General features: G+C 40.8%; 1 protein-coding gene across 3 annotated transcripts in view; it reads right to left on the bottom strand.

Annotated features, from left to right (window-relative positions):
* Positions 1-8845, bottom strand: part of SLC2A8 (solute carrier family 2 member 8) — a 92216-nt gene that overhangs the window by 58744 nt on the left and 24627 nt on the right. The gene's annotated exons all lie outside the window — the stretch shown is intronic.

The raw sequence follows: 8845 nt of genomic DNA, 5'->3' as shown, positions 1-8845 counted from the left end.
GATCCTAGAAGAGCAAGTCTTCTCTAGATGGGGAATCCCTGCAAAGGTGTAATCGAACCAGGAATCACATTTCACTGGACAGTTCTTTAGGGACTGCCTTAAATTAATGGAAGTCCCACAGAGACTACACATCCCATACAAACCACAGTCCTCTGAGATGGTGGAACGAACCAATCAAACTATAACAGTAATGTTAAGAAAACTGGTTGATTCCAATGGGCGTAACTGGAACACTCTCATGCCTCTAATTTTAATGGCATTGAGAGCAACACCGGCTGTATCTACTGATAAAACACCCTTTAAAGTAATGACAGGCTGAACGATGCAATTACCAGAACATTTAATTTGGCACACCAGTGGCATTCAATTAGAGGAAATAAAAATAAATACCTACTTGCAAAATCTGCAGAAACATTTAAATCAGGTCCACTTGCCAGTAGCTCCTAAATTGGGGAAATCCAGACAAAAAGCAAAGGCTTACTTTGACAACAACAACAACAACAAAATACTTGGAAGGTTGAAGACCAAGTAATGCTGTTATCATATAAAGCACCAGAGCATGGGCTGTGTAACCGATGGATTGGACCCTTCCAAGTCATCAATAAACTCAGTTCAGCAGTGTGTAAAATTAGGATAACAGGAGGCAAGCGTAATAAAAACAGAATCTACCATGCTAATCAGTTAAAGCTGTAACAATCAGTCAGTGCAGAAGCAACTTCCTCCTCAAAACTTAAATAAACAGCATCCGACAGAATCGCGACAGCTGAAGTCCAGCAAATTGCAACCATAAAATGGACATTAATATTTCTAATTTATTACGCCATTATCGTCACTCTAAGGGTAAGACTAAGCCCAAATCACAAATTTGGGACTAAACTGTTACAACCCCATAAAACCAAACAACACGGGCATGCTCAATTGCTCAAAACATACCAACACAAAAGAAACAAACTATTATACTCAACCTAGAACTTATCCACAGTCCTATCCACCAGGTTAAGGGAATTAAAGGGCAAAATGTCACCTTTAAATATCAATTGGTTGGAGTAATCTCGTTGCCATCCAGTGGCTGGAAAAAAAATTTGGCCTTTAGATAATAACTCAAAGGAGGGAGGATATAAAACCTATACCTCCTCACCAAAAAATTCATCTTCCCTGAAACACAGAATACCTTATAAAACTTTAAAAAAAACAAAGCCATTTGTAATAATCTGATGGGGGGGGGGGAGTTTAACCTTATATAAACATAAATATAAGGATAAAGAACAATATAAAGTGGTCATTATAGCTAATTTTCAAACCAAATCAGGAAGCAAAAGATATGTACTAAATGTAACATTTAAACTTAAGGTTCAGGATCCAATTATTAACTACAATTATAACAATCCAATATCAAATAATGTAACTTGTCCAATGATAAACCCAGCACCTGTTTAATTACTTTTCCGATTATGGGAGTTGTGGTGAGACTATAATCAGGTTCCATTTATGCTTATTCCTGTAGTGTTAAATTTGTCTAATTTGTATCTAGGAGAATTTAGCTATTGTCAGCATACCAAAGTGGCTTCCTTTTTCTCAGTACAATTTGTGGATAGGATTGCAGCCTATCAACAACAAGTGCAAGATATTGTTCTGTTGGGGATGGATAATAAAATCCATAAACCACATACTTCTAGGAGAAAGCATAGCTTAAATCTTCTTAAAAGTTTAGGATTCCTAACAGGACTATTTGGTTCAGAAGTGTCGATTTAAAACCAAGCAAATACATAAAAAATTCACAAACATATTAATTATGTGTTACAAGAGGAAGCCAACCAAGTGGTCAATCCAATGTTACAGAAAATAAAAAAATTGTCACAAAAAAGCAATTTACTGTTTATAATATGCATGACATAACCCAACTATTTAATAAGACCCAACATAAAATTAATCAGCTAATTGCCTTAAACAATAATCAGCACAGAAATCAACATTTAGAAAAGAAAATTATATGCTCTGCATATGGAAAATATGTTGTAAATGCAATCACAAATACATTACAATCCTTAAAATTGGGAAAGGTTCCTAACTTAATTAAAAATAAGCAACTGTTAAGTTGGTACTGTCCCAAATGTTTTCAAAGGCTGGAAAAGGAACAATCCACATGTTTGGATTCATGCCAGCATTTATCAGTGGGTGCTGTGAGAGAGATGGGATCTGACACCTCACCCCAACCAAGATGGTTGTTCTCTTTCTAAAGATTATAGGATGGCACGACCCCTGTATGTCTAATTCACAGTCTCATTACCAGTATTTGACCCAAACAAGGATGTGCACAGGCAATCGGTAGCTGTCCACTCTACAGGTCACCTCAAAGGTGACATCTATAGGAAACGCATTAATGCACCTCCCTTGGTGGTCTATCACACTTCAACTCAAACCTGAAAAGTACCACAGATAGCCTGTTGCTCTAAAAAAGGGCCTCAGTATATCTGTAGGTGTAACGTGTTTAAAACAAACACTGTTCTGTGTGGACTGCAGGCAAAAAAATTACAAAATTCATCATCGTCATGCCTAGTGAGGCTGACCAAGTAAAAGACTCCAATGAAGAGGGTGCCCTATGATGAAAATATCCAATTTTGCATGGTTACCAATCAAAAGAGGTACCAATATGGTCGCTTGAAGTGTCCTGTCACAAAGCCAAATTTTTGTTTTACTCCAAAGCAACCCACTTTAATAGGGAATCAAGCTATTCCTCCTGTTCCCACTTTTAAAAACATCACCATTATCCAGTCCAACCCAACCTATAAATTTAACTATCCAAAGTACACCCACCTTTCTTGTCTACATTCCTCCACTTAGGGTTACAGTTAAAGTCATTATTGGCTCATAAGGAGACCCACCTCATACAAATTACTAATGATATGAAAAAAGACAAACAAGCTATTACCCAGTTAATAAATGAGGGTAATAAGCCTGCAACAACTCCCAGGAAAATTTTTGAATTAAAAAAATTGGTTATTATCCAAGGAATTGCAATTGGGATTAATTTCCTTATTTTAGAATGCCTGCAGTATAAATCCAACAGGCCCAAGCAAATATCTTGACAGGTACCAAATGTTAAAAATAATAAATATGTATACATGGTGCCCACTCCAAAAACGTGCCAGGGTCCAGAATACCATCTTTATAATACCCTTCCTCCACCCCCACCAAAAAAGAATGGTATTAAAACTGTCCCCTCAAATACTTAACCACCTACATCCATACCTATGTGATGGGATTCATTGTTGCAAATCACCCCATCAAAGCGGGGGTGTGTAGACTATAGGATTAACCTGCTTGCTTGCATATATATGTATCTTTTCTTATAGTTTAAGTATTTGGTTTATTGTAACAGGTCTATAGATTTATATTAAAGTAAATTTGGCTGCAATGCAAGGGACCTACAGGCCATATCATGTATGTTGAGCTAAGGTAAAGTTAGCATATCTATGTCTCGGACCTTCCACCAAATAGCAAAGATAACACACACACATATGTCTGAGACCTTTCACCTAGATAGATAGATAATGGTAGAATGGCATAGGGGGTTTCCAAGTCTGTACCGTCAAACTTAAGAGGTACACCACAAGGAAAGAACCGAAATAACCAGGAGAACAAAAAATAACGTGTGTATGATCTAATGTCATTAATATGTATGTACATGTCATCTGTATGTGCAAACATACTAGCCTATGGAGTAAGTGTACCCTAACATTTTTGTGGGTGAGAAATGAAGTTTGGGCATAGAAGGAGGGTTCAGGCACCTGTGCCCTATAAAAGAAGTGACCCACCTTGCTAGGGGAATCTGTACTTGTTTTTCTTAAACTTTCTAAGTTCCAAAGGAACTAGGCTAAGCTTCGTTTCCCTAAGCTTTGTTCTTAGTTTTGTTTATTAGGTTTTAATTTTAAGTTTAAGTTAGTTAAGTAAACTCTAATTTAGCTTCGATAGCTCTTAGCTCTAGCTTCTTCTAAGCTTTGCACTTCTCATTCGAGAATTGAGGAACCTAAACTGCCAGAGGCGAGGCTGGTCCTGTGTCTCTCACTACCAGGTTATCAAGAAAGGATGTAAGTATATAATCAAACCTTTGTAGCATATAATACCATAATACCATATGCATCTTTTAAATAGCAGTAATACAATTGTAACTTTGTAATTCTGTTTATTTTACCATGCAATTACTACTTCATTTATCTTAATAAAAAGTCTTTAAGGCTATTATCTGCCTCAGTGTGCGCTTCCTGTCATACCCCCTGTCATAAATATAAAGGGCAGGGTAACCACCTTTCTGTATACAGTGCTATAAAATCCCTCCTGGCCAGAGGCAAAATCCTTTCACCTGTAAAGGGTTAAGAAGCTAAGGTAACTCCGCTGGCACCTGACTCAAAATGGCCACTTATGGGACAAGATTTTTTTAAATCTGGAGGTGGGGGGAACAAAGGGTTTGGTCTGTCTGTGTGATGCTCTTGCTAGGAACAGATCAGGAATGCAGCCTCACAACTCCTGTTAAGTTAGTAAGTAATCTAGCTAGAAATGTGTTAGATTTCCTTTTGTTTAATGGCTGGTAAAATAAGCTGTGCTGGATGGAATGTATATTTTTATACATTTTATATTTTATAATGTATATTTTGTGTCTGTTTGTAACTTAAGGTTTTGCCTAGAGTGATTCTCTGTGTTTTGAATCTGATTACCCTGTAAGGTATTTACCCTCCTGATTTTACAGAGATGATTCTTTTACCTTTTCTTTAATTAAAATTCTTCTTTTAAAAACCTGGTTGATTTTTCATTATTCTTAAGATCCAAGGGTTTGGGTCTGTGTTCACCTGTACAAATTGGTGAGGATTCTTATCAAGCCTTCCCCAGGAAAGGGGATGTAGGGGTTGAGGGGATATTTTTGGGGGGAAGACATCTCCAAGTGGGCTCTTTCCCTGTTCTTTGTTTAAAGTCTTGGTGGTGGCAGCATACAGTTCAAGGACAAGGCAAAGTTTGTACCTTTGGGAAGTTTTTAACCTAAGCTGGTAAGAATAAGCTTGAACCAGAAGCACAGCAGGATTTTAAAAGGTTTTGTAAAAGGTGATTGCAGCTGTAGATTCTGTCTCTCTGCCTGGGGGACAGAGCAGCAGGCATAACAAAAGGATTTTTCTGTAGGCTGAGAACAACTATCAGAGAAAATAGGTATCAGGTTACAGCACAGCAAAATTTTATAAGCCAGGTATTTTTTTCTTTCTAACTCTCAGGTATAGCTAGGTTAAAAACAGAGAGGTTAGAATGACAGAAAGCAATACTCAACAGAAGCTGGAATTAGCCAGATTTGGGGCTAAGGAAAAACAAAAGAAACATGAAAGACGGGTAGAACTCAGACAGATGGAGATGGCCTAAACAATGTGACTTACCTTGGATGCACAAGCAGCCAAAGAAAAAGAAAGGGAGGCTGCCCACAGCAGAGAGATGGAGACAAAAGAAAAAGAAATGGAGGCTGCCCACAGGAGAGAAATGAAGGCAAAGGCTAAAGAAATGGAGGAGAAGGAAAAAGAGAGGAAGCATGCACTGGAGATGGAGAAGGTAAAGGCTCAGCAGAATATACCAAATAACCCTAACAATCCTTCCCCAACAATCCACAAATGGGAGCGACTATGTCCACAGTATGAAGAATCCAGTGATATAGCTGAATATTTTCTCACCTTTGAGAGACTGTGCACACTCCATCAAATTTCTGAAGCTCACAAGGTGACCACATTGGTCGCAAAATTGACTGGAAGAGCTCTGGACCTATTCAATAAGATGCCTATTGATGAGGCTTCTGACTATAATAAATTCAAGGATTTGGTTTTAAAGCAATTTCAAGTTACACCTGAAACTTACAGAGTAAAATTTAGAGCCCTTAACAGAGGACCTGGACTAAGTAATGTGGCTTATATAAACCAGATGAAGGATCTGTTAGATAAATGGGTCAAAGGAAGGGGTGTAACTAGCTTTGAAGGAATGTGTGATTTGATGACTCAGGAGCAATTCCTGAATATGTCCAAGGAGAATATAAATCAGTGTTTATGGGATAAGAAAAGGGACTCAGCAAAAAGTCTTGCTGCTTATGCTGATCAATACAAGCAGTCCCAGACCGCCAGAGAGGTGGGGCAAACTGGAACAAAACAGGTGGAAGGAGGAGAGAGAAACAACCCTGGTCGCAGTTGGAGCGGATACCAGAAGGGACACCCTCAGACCACACCCTACTACCAGGGGCAGCTTAAGGCCCCAACTACACCTCAAGGAACACTCCAGACACCTTATCGTCCTGCCACACCGTTCTCCAGCAACCCACCTCACCCCAGTGACCTGTCAGCTGAATGATGTTTTAAATGTAATGAGCTGGGGCATGTAGAGGCCAACTGCCCCAAGAATCCCAACAGATTACAGTTCATTGCACTGGAATCACACAAAAGGTCCTCAGGCCCAGATACCTTCCAGATACCCTCAGAGCGGAGGAAAACTTTGAGTGTGGGCGGGAAGGAGGTCACAGTGTGGAGGGACACTGGAGCACAAGTGTTGGCTATCCATGCTTCCTTAGTGGACCTCAATTTAATTGACCCAGAGGTCCAAGTGACGATTCAACCCTTCAAGTCAAACTCTTTTGACTTGCCTACAGCCAAGTTGCCGGTCCAGTACAAGGGCTGGTCAGGAACGTGGGCTTTTGCAGTCTATAATGAAGCATAGATTTCATTGACAAGCATTCTTACAACTACAATACCCACCTGCTGAAGTGAAGAAAGAGATTGACAGAGCCAGAAGAGTACCCAGAAGTCACCTACTACAGGACAGGCCCAACAAAGAAAATAACAGAACGCCACTAGCTGTCACCTTCAGCCCCCAACTAAAACCTCTCCAACGCATTATCAAGGATCTACAACCTATCCTGAAGGACGATCCATCACTCTCACAAATCTTGGGAGACAGGCCAGTCCTTGCTTACAGACAGCCCCCCAACCTGAAGCAAATACTCACCAGCAACCACACACCACACAACGGAACTACTAACCCAGGAACCTATCCTTGCAACAAAGCCCATTGTCAACTGTGTCCACATATCTATTCAGGGGACACCATCACAGGGCCTAATCACATCAGCCACACTATCAGAGGCTCGTTTACCTGCACATCTACCAATGTGATATATGCCATCATGTGCCAGCAATGCCCCTCTGCCATGTACATTGGTCAAACTGGACAGTCTCTACGTAAAAGAATAAATGGACACAAATCAGATGTCAAGAATTATAACATTCATAAACTAGTCGGAGAACACTTTAATCTCTCTGATCACTCGATTTCTGATCTAAAAGTGACTATTCTTCAACAAAAAAACTTCGAAAACAGACTCCAATGAGAGACTGCTGAATTGGAATTAATTTGCAAATTGGATACAATTAACTTAGGCTTGAATAGAGACTGGGAGTGGTTGAGTCATTATACAAAGTAAAACTGTTTCCCCTTGTTTATTCCTCCCCCCACCCCCACTGTTCCTCAGATGTTCTTGTTAACTCCTGGAAATGTGCTGGAAATAGCCCACCTTGATTATCACTTCAAAAGGTTTTCTCTCCCCCCACCCCACTCTCCTGCTGGTAATAGCTCATCTTAAGTGATCACTCTCCTTACAATGTATATGATAAACACCCATTTTTTCATGGTCTGTGTGTATATAAATCTCCTCACTGTATTTTCCACTTTATGCATCCGATGAAGTGAGCTATAGCTCACGAAAGCTTATGCTCAAATAACTTGGTTAGTCTCTAAGGTGCCACAAGTACTCCTTTTCTTTTTCCGAATACAGACTAACATGGCTGCTACTCTGAAAGCAGTCTATAATGATTATCCCATCCCCATGCTGTTGGGGGAAGACTTGGCCTATCATGTGACGCTAGCCAAGAGGGTGGGAATGGTCACCCGCAGCCAGGCTAAGCAAGCTGTCACACCTAGCTCTGTTCCAGAAACTTCTACCAGGACCCGGTCAGGGGTGGTGGAACCGGACCCCATGCCAAGTCTGCAACAGCAGTAGTGGATCCAGTCACAGAGACCCAGACAGAGCCAGTCTCAAAACTGAAACCAGCGGAACAACCAGCACCAGAACCATTGCCAGCACTGAATCCAGTACTTGCAACCCCAACACCAGAGGGCCCCACCAAACCTGCACTGGCAGCAGCAGATAACCCTACACAAGAGGCTCAGCCGGAGCCTGAACCCCAACATAGTGGACAAGCGATGAGCAGTTCACACTCCATGGAAACAGCCCCATCACCTGCATCACTTCCAGAGGGACCAAGCCTAGGTCAACAATCCAATGAGGAACTGATGTCTCCAGCATCAAGGGAACAGTTCCAGACCAAACAGGAAGCAGATGAAAGCCTCCAGAGAGCTTGGACAGTGGCACGGAGCAACCCACCGCCTCTCAGCCTTCTAATCAATCCAGGTTTGTTGTAGAAAGAGGACCTTTGTACAAGGAAGACTGGCATCCTCAGAGACAGTTGATAGTTCCAACTAAGTACCAGGTAAAGCTACTAAGCTTAGCCCACAATCATCCTAGTGGCCATGCCGGGGTGAACAGAACCAAAGACGATTTGGGAAAGTCGTTCCACTGGGAGGGAATGGGCAAGGATGTTTCTACCTATGTCTGGTCTTCTGAGGTGTGCCAAAGAGTAGGAAAACCCCAAGACCAGGTCAAAGCCCCTCTCCAGCCACTCCCCATCATTGAGGTTCCATTTCAGCAAGTAGCTGTGAATATTCTGGGTCCTTTTCCAAAAAAGACACCCAAAGAAAAGCAGTACATACTGACTTT

The sequence above is a fragment of the Lepidochelys kempii genome, chromosome 16 (genome assembly GCF_965140265.1).
Source record: "Lepidochelys kempii isolate rLepKem1 chromosome 16, rLepKem1.hap2, whole genome shotgun sequence".
In the NCBI taxonomy this organism is placed as follows: domain Eukaryota; kingdom Metazoa; phylum Chordata; order Testudines; family Cheloniidae; genus Lepidochelys; species Lepidochelys kempii.
Note: the sequence above shows the minus strand (reverse complement) of the source record. Positions and strands in the feature narration are given on the sequence as shown.